Genomic DNA, 21,108 nt, shown 5'->3' on the forward strand with positions numbered 1-21,108 from the left:
TCACAGCCTCAACCTTGGTTGGGTCAACCTAAATGCCCTCCTTATTGATGATATGCCCCAAAAACTGAACCTCCCGCAGCCAGAAATCACACTTGGAGAACTTTGCATAAAGCTTCTCCGCCCTCAGGGTCTCCAGTACCTCCCTCAAATGCTGCTCATGCTGCTCCCTGGTCTTAGAATAGACTAGGATATCATCAATAAAAACGATCACTGACCGATCCAACATCGGTCTACAAACCCTGTTCATAAGGTCCATGAACGTTGTTGGGGCATTGGTGAGCCCAAACGGCATCACCACAAACTCATAATGCCCATACCGAATCCTGAACGCCGCCTTCGGTATATCCTCATCCCGAATCCTCGTCTGATGGTATCCCGACCGAAGATCAATCTTGGAAAACCATGACGCACCCTGCAGCTGATCGAACAAATCATCGATCCTTGGCAACGGATAACGGTTCTTCACCGTTAGTTTGTTCAGCTCCCTATAATCGATGCACATCCTGTGCAATCCATCCTTCTTTTTCACGAAAAGAATCGGTGCTCCCCACGGGGAACTGCTCGGACGAATGAACCCTCGGTCTAGCAGCTCCTGAAGCTGCGTAGATAGCTCCTGCATCTCCGGTGGTGCCAACCGGTAGGGTGCCTTTGCTATCGGAGCAGCACCCGACACCAAGTCAATGCGAAACTCCACCTGACTCTCCGGAGGCACTCCTGGTAACTCTTCAGGGAAAACATCCCGAAAATCTTGTACCACCGGCACACTACCCACATCCGTCATGTTCTCTACTCTCGTATCCGAGACATAAGCCATAAACCCTGTGCAACCCTGCCGTAAAAACCTCCTAGCCCTCGCTGCCGAACAGAGGTTCGGTCCCTGCGAGGCCCTCTCACCATGAATAACCAGTTCCCCCCACTTGGGGTTCGAACCCTGACCAACTGGCGCTCACAATCAATCATGGCCCCGTTGTCCCCCAGCCAATCCATCCCGACAATCACCTTCAGCCCTCGCAACGATATCGGGACTAGGTCGACACAAAACCTCTCTCCAAGCACATTCAGGACACAGTCCCGATACACCCTCGCAACACTAACGGTGCGGTCATCTGCAATCTCTACTTCGAGTGGGGAATCCAGAGCTCTGGGCGCGTCCCAGAACTTCTTGCTAAGCGCAAGAGATACGAACGATCGGGTGGCACCCGAATCAAACAAAACATGTGCCGACATACCGTTGACCAAAAAGGTCCCTATAAAAGCATAATATAAATATAAGTCATACAAATCATAATGAGCAGGGAATAATAGATACGTACCAGCCACAACGTCCGGTGATGCCCGAGCCTCCTCGGTGGTCAACTAAAATGTGCGGCTCTTCACAACCGAAACCTCCGCCTTGGCAGGGCGGCCATCGGTAATCCTCAACGTGGCGGGCGCAGGCGCCACCACTGCTCCTCCCCCTCCTTGCAACCTCGGAAAATCGGCCCGCTTGTGGCCGGTATGGTTGCAGTGGAAGCAAATCAAGCCCTTCTTGGGGTAATCTCTCATCACGTGGCCTGATTGGCCACAAGCATAGCATCCCGAGCCCGCCCCCCCGGCAAGCCCCACTGTGCGGTTTACCGCACTTGGCACACCAGCCACGGCCCTGCTGGCCCCTGCTGGAAGTGTCTGAGGTCTTAGGCTTTTTAGCCTGACCTACCGTCGCCTGTGCCTGCTCCGGCTTCCGCTTGGTGTGGAAGTTCAACTCCATTTCCCGCTCACGGGCCTTCTCCACCATCTCATTCAGGGTTTTGCACCCTGTAAAGCTCACAAACTCACGGATATCATCCCTCAGCATGGAATGATATCTCGTCCGCCTCATATCCTCATCCGTAGCGTACTGTGGGATCAACAAAGCTCGTTCCCGAAACTTGGCGGTGATCTCCGCCACAGTCTCGGTGGTCTGCTGAAGGTCATGAAACTCCCTCACAAGTCGTTGCACCTCAATAGGTGGTGCAAACTCCGCATCAAAACGTCGAACGAACTCGGGTCACGTCATCTCAGCCACATCGGCTACTCCCACCTGGCTGGTCACTTCGCCCCACCAATCCCGGGCTCTATCTCTCAGCATACATGAAGCAAATCCAACATTTGTCGTATCCGGACAAGAACTCGTGTGCTGGGCGTTCTCGATGTCTGCCACCCAGCGTCGGCTGACAATGGGGTCCCTAACCCCGAAAAACTCCGGCGCCCCACATGCCTTGAACTCCCGGAACGAGGGAGTTCGGGCCCCAATCTGTCCCGCAACAATCTCAGCCCTGAATGATCTGAGTCTCTCCTCCATGATCTCCATAATGCCTTCCTTGACCGTCCCAAAAATAACTGGGGTAGCGTCAAGGATGCCCTTCATAACCTCGGCTGCAATGATATCGCACAGTCTCTCATCAATAGGCTCAGTACCGCTGCCCGATCCAGACCCAGACCCCGATCCAGACCCTGATCCTGATCCCCTCGTCGCAAATCGTGTCACCACCATGCTGAACTGAAATGTCACACACCATAATAATCAGGTCATATATATAGGGGATCTTCCCACACAGGTCCTCCTTATAGTTGTTAGATCTAACATTGGTTCGTGTACAGGTCCTTTGCTTTCAGTAGTACGGTCCCAATACTACCTTCCACACCTACCTGTACCTTTCCCCAAGGCTCTACCTGATAACTCCAATTCGTCCCAAAATAAATCATAACCCACAAACCACTGCATAACCCAAATACCAGGTTGTCCTAAGATTTACTCTACCCATATCAATCAGACCAATCATAACAGGTTGCGTTTATGCATGCAAATTATACAAAGAAAGGATCAAATAGACTTTCGAATAAAAGATTCTACCCTAGGACCACAACCAAACAAGGAACAGGAAATAAGGCCAAATCAATCATTCTGAGGCTATAAGCTCCTAACTGTATACAATTTTAAAAGCATACACATATCAAGTCTCATACGATCATCAAGCTCAAATATCAGTATAACATGGCTAACACATTGGGAACTACTTACTTGGCTCGGCCGATCGCGCGCGTTGCACTCTTTTCTTCTTCTTATTTTTTAACTTTTATTTTGAAAACAATTTATCATTTCCTTAGTTTGAGTCCTGACACACCCGAGAGTGTGCCCGAATCCCTCAAACCAAGGCTCTGATACCAACTTGTAACCACCCAATTTTTCAAAACAAAATTTTCATTTTTAATTATCCAAAATGCATGTTTACCATCCACAAAACCAGTTACAATTGTTTTCAAAACATATCAATTACAACTTTGTTAAAACATCAGAGTGTCCCTTAACATAATAATGAGAGATAGAGTGCATGTCGCGCCATCATGCCTTGCCTTTGCCCTTGGGCTCAGATGTACCTGAAACAAATCCACAAATTGTAAGCGAATGCTTAGTGAGTTCCCCAGAGCATACCACACATACAATTCAAATATCATATATCATACTAGCCCTAAGGCTACATACATCACATAAGTCATGCATACAACCGATAAGGATGTCGTGGGCTCGTCCCCACGGTCTTACTCCAGGATGCCATGGGCTCTCTGCATGGTCTTACACCTAAGTGTCATGGGCTCTCCTATGGTCTTAGATAGGAAAGCCATGGGCTCTCCACATGGTCTTACATCCAAGTGTCATGGGCTCTCCCATGGTCTTCCATACAACATACCACATATACCAAAGCATACTTCCTAGTTCATACCAACTAACATGTCACATAATACAATCTCAGCTAGGATACTACACATCATAAAATGGGCCGGCCTTGGTGCCTTAGACCCATTGGTATGGTGAGGAAACTCACCTCTGCCTGCTGAATACAAAAGTTGTTCTCCTAACGGTCTGTAACCTCACGTGCTGAATAATAATATTAAACAATATTAGGACTTTAATTAACCAAGGGAAACCTAACTCCAAACCCTTCCTTAAGGCCAAATTATCCATCCCTTATTAATGGGCCCAAGTCCAAGTCCAAAATCCTTAACGGGCCTCTTGGCCCAATAAAGCCCAATCAATAAGTCCATGGCCCATAACAATTGATATGACTCATAATTCCCAGAATACATCATGCCCAATAATCAAATGAGGCCCAAGTAGCTCAAAGGCCCAAAACAGGTTCGGTCCATCTGTGGTGCGTACGCTTGGCGTACCATCCTGGTACACGCAACGTACTAGGGTCTTGGGACTACGCGCGGCGTACACTGGGTTACGCCCAACGTACAACCAGGTTAAGCACTTTCTCCATTAAGTGCTTAATACACGATTTCTTTACGTCCAAAAGTCCGATCTAAGCATGATAAGACGTCCTAAGGCATAAAGTTGGCAACTTTATGCCTTTGCATGCCATATATACACCCAACACCTCCATTAAGACCTTCCCAAGGCTCTTAACCCATGCATGAGGTCCAAAATCCCACCAAGACTCCATTTTTATGACATTAAAGGACTAAGGGACCTCAGATCTGTCATTCCCATCTTCTGGAGTTGCTAAACTCCCAAATGGAGGTCCAAAATCCACAAAAAGAACAAATCTAGAAAACCTTAGCTAGATCTAGATACTTAAGTGGAAAGGTGCAAGCTTTTTATCTCCAGAAGCTTTGCAAGATGACCAATATGCATATTCTTGAAGCACCAACTTGAACCAAGCTTGTTTGACCACCTCTTCGAGTGTAAGGGCGTTCGAAGGCTGTGGAGGCTCTCTAGGGTTAAGTCCAAGGGACTTAAGGTCGCTTAAATAGGCCTCATGTCTGAAAATTAGGGTTTTGGACCCCTGGCACGTACGCCCAGCGTACATCCAGCTCCTCCGCGACCAACCATGCCTAGTACACTAAGCGTACACTTATGTACGCCCAGCGTACTTAAAGGACCAATTTTGCTGAAATGTAAATTCTTGAGGGTTTCAAGTCATACCAGATTTAGGGTGTTACAGAAAGTTAGGAGCTTTATACCTCATTTGAGTGCCAAAAGATGAAATAGTCCCAAATCCTTGAGCTCAAGATACTCAAGTTCTTCTTCTTCAACTCTTCTTCTCTTCTTCCAAGCCTTTATTCACCAAAAATGAGCTCAAAAGGTCAAACACACACAACAATGGAGTATGAAGGCAAATTAGGGTTTTATGAGGGTAAGAGGCTGATAAGGAGGCCAGGGGGCTATAATGGGGTATTTATATGTCTTAAACCCTAAAAATTAGGGTTTTGGCATCTGATCACGTACGCTGCGCGTATGTGTGCGCGTCCCCCGCATCATAGGCGCCTCTACGCCCCGCGTACACTGAGGCTACGCCCAACGTACGTCTTATGGGCAGCCCAAGTTCTCGGCCCACTTGCTTAAGGTTCATTCCAAAAATCCACTTGTCCCATTATTATTCCAATTAACAATATTAATTACTTAAATTATATAATACCTCGAGGGATGGATGTTACAAATCTCCTACCAGCATACAAACAGACAGACCAAACTACATGTCACTAAGCATAACCATCCTATCTACCAAGATATCGATCTAACCTATCATAACAGCAACAATCCGAGTAATAATTCAAAGGGCCGGCCTTGGTGCCTTAGACCCTTGGGTATAGTGAGGATAACTCACCTCGCAATGTCGATCTGAACTGAAGATTCAAATTCCCAAATTGTTGTCTCACCAAAAATCCCGAACTATCCAAATAATAAACACTATGTCATTACATGGAATATCAATCTTGACTAAGGGTCCACATAATCCATTTTGTCCTTTCTCTTTATTGGGCCAAGGCCCAATTGCCAAATCCATGATCTTAAAAGCCCATATATCCAAAGCCCATTAATGGCCTAAATTTCCCAATTTGGGCCTAACTTCCTAATTGGGCCTTAATATAGGATCCCTTATCAAAACTGGCCCAACCTCAATTATTTAAAGGGCCCAACAAAGCCCAAGTCTAATTAGTCCAAAAGCAGCCCAATCCCGAAGCCCAATTTGTCAAAAGCCCAACGGAGGACATACGTGGGGCGTACTCCTCTGGTACGTTGGGCGTACTCTGCCTGACGTTAGGGATAAGCCTGGGACGGAACCGGTACCGACCCGTACCGTTCCCGATTTCCTGAAAACCGAATTTTATCGAAAGTCAATCCCGAGTACCGAACCGAATTAACATCACCGGTACCGGCACCGGGAATGTTACCGGTTTTCGGTAGTAGTACCTGTTGGGTTTTGAGCATTCTAACACTCCTATGGTGTACATGCAACCCTATAAACCTTGGATCTATGTTTTCTCTATTATACATGCAAATAATCAATATTCCAAGGTTTCATCCTAACTAGCATATTATGAAGCAACTATACTACAAAGTTCTAGTTAGATGACATACCTTTGATGTTGCTTGAAGTCTTGAACTTTAAGAGCTTAGCCCCAATAGTGTGGAAGCCTCAAGTGGAATCACAAATCACCAAAACACCTTGGAAGAACTTGATAGAATATGTATGCTCACTAAAATCGGCCCACACTTTTTTTCACACACTAGTGCACATTTTGTGAGCCAAGGACCCCTTTATATATTATGGAGGATTAGGGTTACATCCATGTAAACCCTAATACCCATGACCTTTCATTTATATAGGATCCATGGGTTAAAAGCTCCATGGACCATCCATGAAAGCTTAGCCCAACCTAAATGAACTTGGCCCATTCCATATATATAAGAGTCCATATTTAATTAGTTCTTTTTGATCACTTAATTAATTCTAAATTAATTCTTGATCAATACTAATTAAATAATATGATTCCATATTAATATATTAGAACTTATAATATATTAATATAAATCATAAATATACTATTCTCAAAAGACTATCCATATAAATTGTGCTGGTGAAGTGCAACCCAAATGGACCATGCCGGGTCGGGTCAAGTACATACCAAATATAGTTATGGACTTAGACATTAATCCAACAGTCTCCCACTTGGATAAGTCTAAAACTATTATTGAGTATGACTTCAAAACCTAACTGGCAATCGTAGCTCTTAAAGCCGTTGTCGAACTCTGACCTTGTCAATGACTTGTCCATTAGATAAGGGATCATATATTCCTCCATTCTAGATATTATATGGACTGAGACATGGATTATAATCATTCTCTCTGTCCATTTGTTGTTTCCCGATTTTCGATTTATGACGACTGACTGATTGAACAAATCAAATCAGTCTTGGCTTGGCCAAGCACTCACATGTGTCATCGCTAAATCATCGAGGGGCCCACATATATCGCTTTTATCCCGAAGGTAAAAGGAATGGATAAACTTTGACTCATATGGCTTGTTCTACTACTTGTTGAATCATACACAAAGGCACGTTTTATAACATCGAGTTACCAAATGCGTTTTCGTGCAATCAATGTATAACCAACTCATAGTAACAACTCATATCTCTAGGTTTGAAGAATATAAGATATTATCGTCTCATGATCACTCGTGATAAAATCCATGAAGTGATTCAAATGAGCGCGGGTTGAATCCAATACTCAGAACTTATGAGCACTCATGAGTGTTGTAGCACCACTTTGTCCACTAACTTGGACCTCTACAAACCAACCCATGACAGTCTTGATTCATATCTACTTCCAACATATGACTGACTGTGGATGGTTTGAATAACTTAATCATTCAGGAAGAGCGGCTTAGTTATTCTGGAAGTCAAAACATGCAAAGTGAAACACAAGAATAAATGAATCAAATATGGTATCAAACCCTATGAATATAAATAAACACTTTTATTTATCACCATACTAATTACTCATTATTCATTGTTTCGGTTTTATCAACTTTATACTTGAATTAAAAACACTAGTTGTCCCATGCTCCAAGCATGTACACTATGTTTTTCTTAAACAATAGCTTTGCCATACACCAAGTATGCACTCTATGTTTGTCTATGATCCTTACTTTGTGAAATAAACCAATTGAACATAATTTCAATGATTCTAATTTCACACTCCCAAATCCTTATCGAAAAATGTGAGAATTTCAAATTCCTATCATTTATCGAAATCTGTTTAGATTTTAAACTTATATGCACTGACCCTCCTGTAATGAATATGTACAAAGTCACAAAGACTTGTCAACAGTCATTATAAGGTATTCCAATGGAGATCAACTCCATGGAAACTAAGTCTCATATTCAAAGTACATTGCTTTGGACATGCTTCTTGCATTAAGTTTTCTAATCTTACACATATAACTTCCACCTATGGAGACAACTCCATATTCTCATTTTGACTATCACTTTTGAATAAGAGATGCCTCTTTTCAGAATATGTCAATATGGTCCTTCCAAAATTAGCACTATACTTCCAACTGTCCATGAGCAACCAATCTTTGGTAAACCTCAGATTGTCCTCGACAATTGCTTAATCATTTTAGTCATATCCAATTCTAGACCTTTTCCCTTCTTAATGCCTCTGGGCATTTGGAAAAATTTAGAAATGACAAATATTATAGCACATGCAATCGATCCTGTACCCAAAGCAAATGGTACACGATTCATGATGTCTCACATAAAGACATGATTCTAGACCAGTCTTTTGCTACAATATTTTTATTTGCCATGTTTTCAAAATTTGACTATGAAGAGGGATGTCGTAATCATAATCGAATTTTGAGAACGCAATATATAGAATTTCCTTAAGTTGAACCAATCCAACATGAAATTCATATATATATTCTTGACTAAAGATGATTAAGGTCTCAATCTAAGCCTTTAGAACTGAAATGAAGTATATCCTCTCCCTTAATTATAGCAAAACAACTTTTTCAATCCCTGCAGCCTCACGAATTGAAACTTTTGTTTTCTATAATTAACATTGCTAACTTGCAACACTAACAATAATTATCATGCTCCCACTAACATGATGATTATTAGCATAACACTTATGCTCCCACTAGCTTTGACATGTACTCAGAAATCAGCTGGACTTCTAGAAATCAATACTTTATTGACTTTCTTACCAAAGTTCAGATTTCTGATACGAGATGCTTTGATAAAACTTTATCAAAATCATACACCTTTCCTTAGATAGCATGCATGTGTGTCTAAACAATTTCAGAACTATGAAAAGGGATGTCGTAATCATAGTCTCAATTGTTTAGACCTTTTGTCATCTGCTTCAAATCTACTTGGTGGAAGTGTTTCCTCACCATCATTTTCATGAATCGGAGAGAAACCTTATGACCCTTAGATTTTATGGTGTATGTGTTCTTATCCATGTGAATCTGTCAAAACCATAATCACAAGACAAGGTTAGTGACAAATCCAAACTCATATGGACTGAACTAAATCTTAATTTCTTGCCACCTAGCAGTACAAGAGCCTGCCATTGCTTCCAAGTTGTTATGCAACCAATTGAGAACTCTAAGAACTCATATGCAAAACCAACTTTAACTGGAATGGGCACAGAAATAGAAGTATGTCAATAGGATAGGTTATAAACCTCAAGTCGTGTGCTAGTAAAGAACCTCAGGTTTTACTCTTGATTAGTTCTTGAGACTTTCAAGACCTTTAAGACTCCCACTGTCCTCTTGACATATAAGACTCTCTTGTCAAATATTCAAGGGATAGTGCGGATTCTTTATCACGACAAACACTTCACACAATTGGCCTTAGTTGGTCTTTGTTTAATCCAAAACATCACAACTTACCAACTTCAAATGTACAAGAGTAGGACACTTTTACTCTTACATTTGACAAGTGTTATAAACCTTTCTTTAAGATATGTCACTCAACTTATAGTCTTGGAGTATGACTCTAAGACTTGTTTTGAAACGAAGTATGACTCATCTTCTTGATTTAACCATTTCAACAATTCATGACTCCTCTTCTTAGTCATGAGAATGCACTAAGATGTCCTTAGAAGACCAATTGTGATGTGGTTCTTAAATCATTAAGATGATCACAAAACATGATACTAAAGTACTCTCCCATCTTTTCAGATTTGAGAAACTTTTATCTTTCTGCCTAATTTGATTCTTCTCATTCGTTCTGCCATACATCGAGACTTTTCCAATGCTTCATAATTACACTTAAGCCTGTAAGTATAACCATATTTACTAAACTTTAGTAAATCATGACGAATAGTCTTATCGATCTTTGTGGTGGACTTGACCAGTGCACAAGAATGTGTACTCGATCCCTTTAGTCATTTACTTGACTCACATATACATGTGAACAACGAATTAGTCTTAATTTTCGAAAGCTTAAAGTTCTCATTCATCATACTATACAACTTGCATGATTCCAAGTTTCGGTCCAATTGAAAACTTGGGTGATGAGAAACTTTCCTTATTTGGTAAATTTAGACACTACCACAAATGAAAGAATCAAATCCATTTTCCAATATTGCTATCAATGGAAACATGTAAACAACAATTTTTCACAAATGCCATTGTAAGGATACTTAAAATAAATAAATCAACACTGTTTTTTTTTAAAAAAACTTCCGGAAAAACTTATCCTTACAATGCAAATGCATATGAAAAACTTGTTGTTATCTATTCCTAAGCAATATATCATAACTCCTAAGCAACAGCTCAAAATTCTGATCACCGAACCATGCGATCAAAAACCATCTTCGCGATCAGAATCAGCATATACTTCCTTTAAGTTTCTTCACTTTTCTTTGATTCTTAAAACATCAACATGTGACCAAGTCACATCATGTAATAAGAATCTCATAATAGAAACTTAACAGAGTTAGATAGTGAACTTTACCTGAAGCAGAGTCAAACTTCTTGACTTGATCAACCTTATGATCTTTCAGGTAAATAGGCACCTTCGCAATCAATGCCCCTTCCTTTGGCAAGAGAAACATATGGACTCACTGGGAATGGTACATGGGAATATCGCAGACTTAGCCTTTCTCTTTACCATTTGGTCAACCTAGTTGACTATGGTCAAACCCTTTCTTTGGGATCAGAAGGCTTTTCTAGATATCTAATGTTACCATTGTCAATGTCCATTGGGAAGTTGATCTCCTAATCAATTTGCTTTACTAGTCCTCAAATCATTGTTGACCAAGCAAATAGATAAGATCATTAAGGGTCATGTCATAGTCTGTTTCATAGTAGTCCCAAAGGAACTCACTAAGTGACTTAGAAAGTAATTGAACATCCAACCTTCTTAAGACTTTGACACCCAACTCTCCCGGCTTGTCAATATGTGACTTCATTTCCAAGATGCGATCACACATAGACCTTGCTTGCCAATAGGGATTGAGTGACCTTTGAACTTGTGGGTTAGGGAGAATAATTGGAGGAGGTGGAGGAAGAGAAGTATGACTTCCATGAGCCAAACTCGGGAAGTCATATTCATTAGGAAAGCTTGGTTTGGGAAGATCATTGTTGTCTAAACCAGACATCAACAATGGGAGAAATTCACGTAAAGTTGATTTAAGTCCTTAATATAACACCCAATATGATATATTAAGGCTAGGACCCAACAAACTATTTTATAACTTGGAAGAGGGATGCCGTAATCCAAGCTATAAAATATTTGAAGGTAGGTGAATGACGATTCACCAATTTCCACCAAGATAAACGAAATGTATTATTAGGTTTTAATTGGTTTTGAAACTCCTAGATTCTTTTGAGATTCATTGAACTTTCAATGGCATGTTTCAATCTCGAGTGTGCCCTTCAGGTTTTGTGACTGGGATGTCGAGGATCACAAAACAAGGTGTGAAGTAACCATGCAAATATACTTGGTACCCTTAATATTTACCCCTCAATCGATGTGCCGGTTAACCACACACGCTCCAACGATACTACGATAAACATTAAGTTACCCTTTGCCTACCTTGTTAAGTCCAGGTTAGTGTGCCGGTTAACCACACACGCTCCACTAACAGCTTAAACAAAGTGCAAAGTGTAATTTCATGGATTAGCACCTTATTCACATTTTCCTAAGTAACTAAGATTGGGAATTTATAAGTGTTTAGTTACTTAGTATTTATCATTATACTTATAATGAAGGGAGAATTATAGTCTTTGTCCTACCTGTTCGGCTAACGACCCTCCACCGTTCAAGGAAGCGGTGAGTGAGAGTGGACACCCATTAAACTGCCATTTTATAGGCAGTAACCTATACCCCCCTTATAGACCGGCTTCGTGAATGAGGCCTACTAATGGTAAGACGACTTGCTCTTATACATATAATATATTAAACTTTTAATATTATAATAGTATAAGGGTGTATTTTAGACATTTAAAATACTTGGTGGTTTAATCTATTAATTAAACTAAACTTTTAATTTAATTAAACTCAAACCATATCTTTATTTATGGATTTAATAATACTCTTTTAATTAAACGCTTCAATTAACTATTAATAAAGTTCATAAGAGTTAATTTGAACTATTCAACAAAACATCATAATTCCAATTATTAAATTCAAAATTAAAACCATTTAATTAATTGTTTAAGTTATGAACCCAAGAGTCTTAGAATTCAATTCTTTTTTTTCATAAAAAACTTTTTTCAAATTCCAAAACTTGAGGGCAAGTTTTGTAACTCTTGAAAACCTTTGGATTCCATAACTTATGGAATTAATGGTGTTTTATGATGAAACTTTCCATGTTCCATAATTTAAGAACAAGTTATGTAATTCTTTAAAACATTAACACCAAGTTTTGTAACTCCATAAAAACTTTGAATCAATTTTTTTTTATTAAAAAAAACTTTCATATCCATAACTTATGGAAGTTTCAAAACTCTTAAGATCACAACTTTAAAAAAGAAAACTTTTGAGCTCCAAAATTTTATGACAAAATTTGTAACTCCTTAAAACATTTAGATCAAACTTTTAAAACTAATAAAATAATCATATCATTTTATCTTTTACTAAATTTGACCTAATTCAACTCATATAGCAAATGATTCAAATTTTACAAATAATTAGTTTTTCACAAAAACAAGTAATTATCTTAAAATTTGACAAACGTCATGTTTTTTTTTTCTTTTTTTTCCAACTTTGAAAATAAAACATTTGCATCAATATAACAGAAAACAACCAGGCTCTGATACCACTGTTGGGTTTTGAGCATTCTAACACTCCTATGGTGTACATGCAACCCTATAAACCTTGGATCTATGTTTTCTCTATTATACATGCAAATAATCAATATTCCAAGGTTTCATCCTAACTAGCATATTATGAAGCAACTATACTACAAAGTTCTAGTTAGATGACATACCTTTGATGTTGCTTGAAGTCTTGAACTTTAAGAGCTTAGCCCCAATAGTGTGGAAGCCTCAAGTGGAATCACAAATCACCAAAACACCTTGGAAGAACTTGAGAGAATATGTATGCTCACTAAAATCGGCCCACACTTTTTTTCACACACTAGTGCACATTTTGTGAGCCAAGGACCCCTTTATATATTATGGAGGATTAGGGTTACATCCATGTAAACCCTAATACCCATGACCTTTCATTTATATAGGATCCATGAGTTAAAAGCTCCATGGACCATCCATGAAAGCTTAGCCCAACCTAAATGAACTTGGCCCATTCCATATATATAAGAGTCCATATTTAATTAGTTCTTTTTGATCACTTAATTAATTCTAAATTAATTCTTAATCAATACTAATTAAATAATATGATTCCATATTAATATATTAGAACTTATAATATATTAATATAAATCATAAATATACTATTCTCAAAAGACTATCCATATAAATTGTGCCGGTGAAGTGCAACCCAAATGGACCATGCCGGGTCGGGTCAAGTACATACCAAATATAGTTATGGACTTAGACATTAATCCAACAGTACCGGTACCGGTGGTACCGAATCCCAAATTTCATGTATTTGGAGTACCGAGTACCGTCCCATATTTTCAAATTCGGTACGTTTCGGTACCGGTACGGGATCGGGATTTGGGACAAACTGCTCATCCCTACCTGACGTTGACCACCATCGGGGTGGTTGACCCAGTACGTTGGGCGTATAGAATTTACGTGGGGCATACACGGGGTTTTGCTAAAACCCTAATAAGTGCTTAAGGGCTTAAGCACTTAAGCCCATATTTCAGATCCATCGACCAAAAGTGTCTTAGAACCATAAAGTCTCGAACTTTAAGACTTTCGACGTCCAGAAAGCTCATAATACATGGTCTTAATCCATTAAGACCTTTCTACTACATGCATGGGACATCTTAAGCCATTGGGACCTCACTTTTATCACTTAGGACCCTCTCTAAGGTCTGAAAGGACAGCTCATCTCGTCCAAATCATATCATGCACCAACTTGGGACTTTTGGGACAAGAAATGGTTCCATAAAGCTAGAATGGCTAGATCTATATCATACAAGCATAAAGTTTGAAGCTTTTTACCTTCTTGAGCTTCTATAGCACAAGGAAACTTCAGATCTACAAGCTTGCCTTCCTTCTCCAACTATTTAATGCAATGTATTCACCTTCAAGAGCTTAAAACACACACCAACTCACACTCACACACAAAACTAGGGTTTGGGACGTCTCTAGGGTATGGAGGCTAAAAGTGGTGGGAGAAATGAGCCATAAGGATGTTTATATAGCACCCAAACCCTAAATATGAGGGTTTCCTTCTGTCATGAATACGCCCAGCGTACACAAGTGTACACCCAGTGTACTAGGGCGCGCCTAGTACGCTCATCGTACCCTTATGTATGCGTAGCGTACTCCTCTTGATCCCAAAATTGCATTTTAGCCCTTATGTTTCTCATGGCTTCACCCATCTATCCCCAGGGACTATAAATGACAAATCTTGGGATGTTACACAAAAGTGATAGCATAATCCGAGGTTAAACATGTCATTGATAAGAATCAATGAATCTCAAAAGATCTAGGAGTTTCATAAGAATGGAATTGGTAAAAGTCTTACCTACCTAAAATAGATTCGAATTTGATTACGACATCCCTCTTCAAAGTTTGAATAAAAAATATGGATCCTAGCCTTAATTTAATTATATGGGTTAATAATTAAGGATTAAAATCAACTAGCTTAAATTCTATTTTTCTCCTATTTTAAAATATCTTATGAATATAGAAATGGTCTTCCTCATTCTTAAGGAAATAGTTTTCCTCAATATTCTAGGGATGGTCCTCCAATCTCAAGTCAAGCTGAAATTGTTTTCCTTTCCTTAGGAAACGATGGAACTAGACATTATCTTTCTTCCACCTCCTCCTCATGTGAATCTCTCAACAACACGTTTTCTTCAATTTGAAATATACGAGACTACTCAATCCCTATTGGCGTGTAAACATCAAGATGGAAACTTTGTATGTACGCATGTTATGAAAAAAAAATCATACATTGACAAGTTGGATAGATTGGGTGTCGTTTTCCCAAGTGAGAAGGCCATTAATTTGATTTTTCTCTTGCTTCCCAAGTCATATGGTTAGTTTGTTAAAAACTTTCATATGAGGAATCTCTATGCGACCCTAATTGATTTGACCCACGTGTTGATTGTTGTTGAATAAAAAATGCTTAAGAGCACATCTAAAGCAGAACTCCTTATTGGGTCTATTTCCAAGATTTCCATGAACATTGACAATGGTGGTCCAGAAAAAATTTATCTTCCCAATGGAAAGGGGTCATCCAAGATCAAACTGTTTGATCATATGGTAAAGAGAAATGACTAGTTATGGGATCATTCCATGTGTTGATCCCAAAGAGTCCATTTGTTTTACTACCAATTGAAGGGACATTGGAAGCAAAGCTGCCTAAAATACCTGAAAGATCTTAGAGATAGTAAAGTCAAGTCGTGTGACTCTACTTCAGGTACATCCATTATCTGACTCCATTGTTTTATAGGTTCCTATTCGTAGACTGTTATTACATGATGTGATGATCACATTTTGATAATATTAAAGGATCTAAGAGAAAGAAGGAAGCTTGAACAAGGTGAGCTAAATCTGATCATGAGAAATGGACTTTGGTCACATGGTTCGAAGATCATAATTTGGAGCTACTACTAAGGAGTTGGGATAATATAATAGATTGCTATTACTCTTAGGAGATGTAGAGAAACATAGTTTTTCATTTTATGTGTTGTAAGGACAAGTTCCAATTTTTCGTTTATTTTCAATAAAGTGAAATTTTGGTTTATCTGGTTATCTTATTTATATTTCCTTGCAATGATATTTATGAAAGTGTTTGTTACATTTATAATATTAGCAATATTAATTGTGGATTTGATTCTTATAATATCACTTGTGGTATTGTTATAACTGACCAAGTGAAAAGAAATCTCATCACCAACTGGACAGATACATGGTGTTGTATAAGTCGCATTGTATAGTATATGAGAATATTGTTCATTGAAAAATTATGACTAATTCATTGATCACATGTTTATGCGAGTCAAGCGAAGGACTAATGTATCTAGTACATATTGATATGAACTCTTCATATCCACCACAAAAGACAGTAACTCTATTCATCATGATTTTCTGATGTTTTAGTAAATATGTTTTGTTCATAAGATTGAACAGAATTCTACTGCTTTTGAAAAGGTTTTCAAATAATAGCAGAATGAATAGAAGAATCTATTAGACAGAAATATAAAAGTTTCTTCAATTTGAAAGGAAATGAGAGTACTTTAGCATCATGTTTTATGATCATCTTAATGATTGTCGAACTATATCACAATTGAACCTCAAAGAACATCTTAGTGCAATTGTATGACTAAGAAGAGGAATCATATATTGTTGAAATGGTTCAATCAATAGATAAGTCATACTTTGTTCCAATCAAGTTTTAGAGTCATACTCTACTAACTACAAATCGTATCTTGAAACTCTTTTCAAACTAAGAAGGTTGAAAAAACCTCGAAATATGTGGAGTTAAAATGTTTATTACTCTAGCACATATAGAATTGGAGTTGTGATATTTTCGTTAATCGAGAAACAAAGGATAAACTGAAACCTATTCTATGAAGTGTTTTCTTGTCGGGAATCCACACGAACTTTTGAATATTTGTTTTAGCTCGTCAAGGAATGTTCATTGAGAGAAAACTCATATGTCAAGAAGTTAGTGGGAGTCGTACTGATCTTGAGAGTTCCAAGAGTCAACCGAAAATAAACCTTTTAGTTATCACTAGCACGCGACCTGAGGTTAATAACCTATCATATTTGGTCCACATGAATTGTGTTTCGGAAATGGTTCTACCAGCGTGGAGGTCAAGCAAGTTATGAGGTTTAAGAGTTTATAACAATAACATGTTGGTTCGACAGTTAAAGGATCAGTGATTTGTTTAACATTAAGGGGTTTTGTTCGGATCGTTGGTTTCCAAGAGAGTGGTAAGGAGTGATTTCGAGGACGAAATCTAATTTAAGTGGGGGAGAGTTGTAACATCCTATTCTGAATCGTTTCCTAATTCGGGGCCGTGACCCGAAGACCGATTATCATAAGTCTTAGGGCCTTTGAGAAGGAGAGATTTAGACCCCTTTGGTTGTAGGTAATGCAAGTTAGAAGATTCGGGAGTTCGGTTTGTGAATTAGAGCCCAAGGGTATAACTGTAATTTGGCAAGTTCGAATCTTTATGAATTTCAGATTTTAGTTTGGGAGGTTTTAAGGCAAGGATGAGTTGATAGAAGTGTAGAGCTTCTCGTGACCTTTCCGGGAATATAAGGATCGTCGAAAACAGACTTAGAACGAAGGATATATGACATTCGGAAGTCTGAAGGTTTAAGGGCCAGCCTAGTACGCGGGGCGTACTTGGGAAGTACGTTGGGCGTACTAGGCAAGGATGTCGCAGGTACTATTTGGAGTATGCTGGGTGTACCAGAGTTACGCATGACGTACTCCAGTTATATACAAACCCTAATTTAGGGTCTTGGACCATATTTAAGCTCCTTAACTCAACACCAAACCCTATTATCTTCAGCCCCCATCCCTTTAAACCCTATAATCGAAATCCTAGCCTCCATTTGTGTGGTTCTTTGAGCTTTTGGTGGTATTTGAAGAATAAGGAGCTTCTTGGAGAAGTGTGGGATTGCTTGAAGTTATTGAATCTAGGCCTTGTGCATCTTGATCTATCTTCTGGAGGTATAAATTTCTATCTTGATGAATCTAGGTGTTAGATCTAGTTTAAGGAGTATTTTGGGTTCATTTTGTTCCTTAGAGTCATCCTTGTGAGTATGAGCTACTCCAAGAGCTTATAATGATGGATCTTGGCATTTGGGAGGTCCCTTGTTCATAAAAATGTCATCTTGATGAGTTATTTTGGACCATGCATGAGTTTGGATGTTTATTATGGATTTTATTGAGGTTTTGGTCCCATTAAGCAATGCAAAGGAGTAAAGTTGCCAACTTTACGTGCTAAGACATATCCCTAGGGTCATATATGAGTTCGAAAGTCTTTGTCTTAACCATTATGAGCTTTTGTGGGATTTTGGCCTTCTAAAGAGTACGTTGGGCGTACAGGAGTACATTTAGCGTATTTAGAGTGACGTGCTTTAGCATATTGTACTTTGTGCTTTGAGGGTGAGTACGCAGGGCGTACCATTCTGGTACGCGTGTCGTACTCCTTAATATGCCATTTTGGGCCTTTTAAGGTTTGTGCCTTGTTGGGCCATTGGAGTTTTGACTTTCGGCCATGGATAGATTGTGGGATTTCTTGGTATTGGTCTCATGATAGTTTTTGGGCCTAATTAGGAAGTTGGGCCATATTGGGCCTTGGGTTACCATGTAGGAAATTGAACTTTTTGGAGCTAATGGATTAGGCCAAGGTTTTGGGCCAAGTAAGGAAAGGGTAAAATGGTCTTTTACCTTGGTTATGGGTGAAGTGGCTTTGATTCTTTTTTATGGACTGAGATCCAAGTATTAATTGAATAATTATTTGATAGTGCTAGCGCGCGAGGATTTTCGGAGCATACTGAGAATTCATTGGAAGATTCAACAACTTGAGGTGAGTTTCCTCACCATGTTTAGCAAGTTGAAGGCACCAATGCTGGCCCATGGTTGTTATGTTAGGATGTTAGATGTCTGCGTGACTCTTGTATGCGTATGTGCTTGTATGCTTACTGGGCGGGGCCCGATGGTTATTATGTATGCTATTACCTTTGTTATACTTGTATGTTTGTATGTTGGGCGGGGCCCGTTATGCAGGTTAGGGCGAGGCCCATCATACTCAGTGGGCGGTGCCGTTATGCGAGTTAGGGCAAGGCCCATTATACTCAGTGGGCAGGGCCCGTTATACAAGTTAGGGTGTGGCCCGTTATACTTAGTGGGTGGGGCACATTACACTCGGTGGGCAGGGCCTGTTATGCGAGTTAGGGTGGGGCCCGTTACACTCATCGGGCGGGGCCTACTATATGTTTGATATGTATAGTATGTGGTATTTTGGGAAACTCACTAAGCTTCGTGCTTACGGTTTTCAGTTTTTGGTTTCAGTTTTCGGTTCAATAGGGAAGGGACCGACTTGATCGCAACGCATCCACCCATGTTTCCGCAACATGTCGATTTTGGGATTGTACTCTGGTAACTCTGTTACTTTGAATGTTTTGTAAAGATAATTGGTGTTTTGGTTGAATAAAAATGAAAATTTTACCTCTTGATTTCCGATATGTTACATGCCGTACTAAAATCCAAAGAGTGTGGTGGGGACTGGCCGAGTGGGGCGTCTCAGCAAGCAACGACGATCGCATTTCATAATTCCATGGCCCTGGAGAATAAGTATGTAAGATATTTCACGATTATGCCGAATTTCCATAGCGTTTTTAGTACTACTATATTCGTGCCAAAAAATTAGGAACCATACGCTTCACATTCGATGTAAAATCTTCGATGAATACAACATGGATATGGTTTACAACAATTTTGAGGAAAAAATGATTAAGTAGGTTAAACTTCATCTAGTGGTTTGATAGGATAATATTGGCGACCAATTGCAACACATTTCATAATAGTCTTGCATTTGAAGAGTATTAGGTTTGACACCAATAATCAAAAGATGACTCGTTTATGGGAATCCAAGGCAGTGGATACTTAAGAAATGTAAGGAGGTTTGAGACTAAAAAGTAAAGTGCTAGTGGATTTAATTCTCTTTGTAATCGTTGTAGCAATGTGGTTGTGTAAGTTATTTGTATTTTCGGACTGTGTAGTGTGGGATAGATGCGTATTGACTTTTTAGCTTGATTTTTCTTGTTACACTTTGGAAGATGCTTGGATACGAGATCAGGAAAGGAGCATATGGTCGAGTATGCAAAGGTTTGGATTTGGAGAATGGAGATTTTTTTGCAATAGAACAAGTTCCTTTGTAGAATAGTGCACAGGAGGATCTTAACATCATCATGGTATAATTTTAATTCTTTTCTTTTTGAGGTTAACAATCTTCCCTTCCCCTACCAGGTGTTATTACCTCTCATTCTAAAGAAGATAATACTTGCTCTATTTAATCTTGTTCATTTTGTTTCATCATTTCTATTGTCTATTTATCTGTCTATAATATTTTAGTAAGAAAAATGATTGATTTTCTAAACTTTATTCATTACAATTCCTCATTTCCATGGGCTTATATATTTACATGGCTACTTTATTTCATATTTACACGCTTGTTGCTTTCTGTATGAACAATTTTGAACTTGTGAATCGTCTAATTATACATAGTACAACAAATGATAACACAACTCTAAAAACATTAGATTCTAATACAAATCAGTTGTTGGCGTGATCAATTACTTGTGTTTTGGATATTCCCTTGATACGACTTCCTTTGATGTAGGATTTTAACCGTAAAAATATAATAAAATATCTTGGATTCTTTATGATAGAGACCCATCTTCACATAGTTCTTGAGTAAGTATATGCTAGGTTTAATAATATATATATAACCAGATTATAACCCGCGTAAAACGCGGGGAACATATAGAAAAATACATATAAATATATAAAATATCAAATTAAAACTGTGGAAACCACGATTTATGACAGAGACCCATCTTCACATAGTTCTTGAGTAAGTATATGCTAGGTTTAATAATATATATAATATGTTTATCAGTGGTATCAATTTAGAAACCAATTTCTAATTGGTAGTGACTTTCTTAACCTATT

The 21,108-nt window shown here is 39.0% G+C and overlaps 1 pseudogene; it reads left to right on the top strand.

Annotated features, from left to right (window-relative positions):
• Positions 1–21,108, top strand: part of LOC145163681 (MAP3K epsilon protein kinase 1-like) — an 85,340-nt pseudogene that overhangs the window by 63,199 nt on the left and 1,033 nt on the right.

Source organism: Lactuca virosa, chromosome 3, assembly GCF_052849685.1.
Source record: "Lactuca virosa cultivar CGN04683 chromosome 3, Lactuca_virosa_CGN04683_v6, whole genome shotgun sequence".
Lineage (NCBI taxonomy): Eukaryota > Viridiplantae > Streptophyta > Magnoliopsida > Asterales > Asteraceae > Lactuca > Lactuca virosa.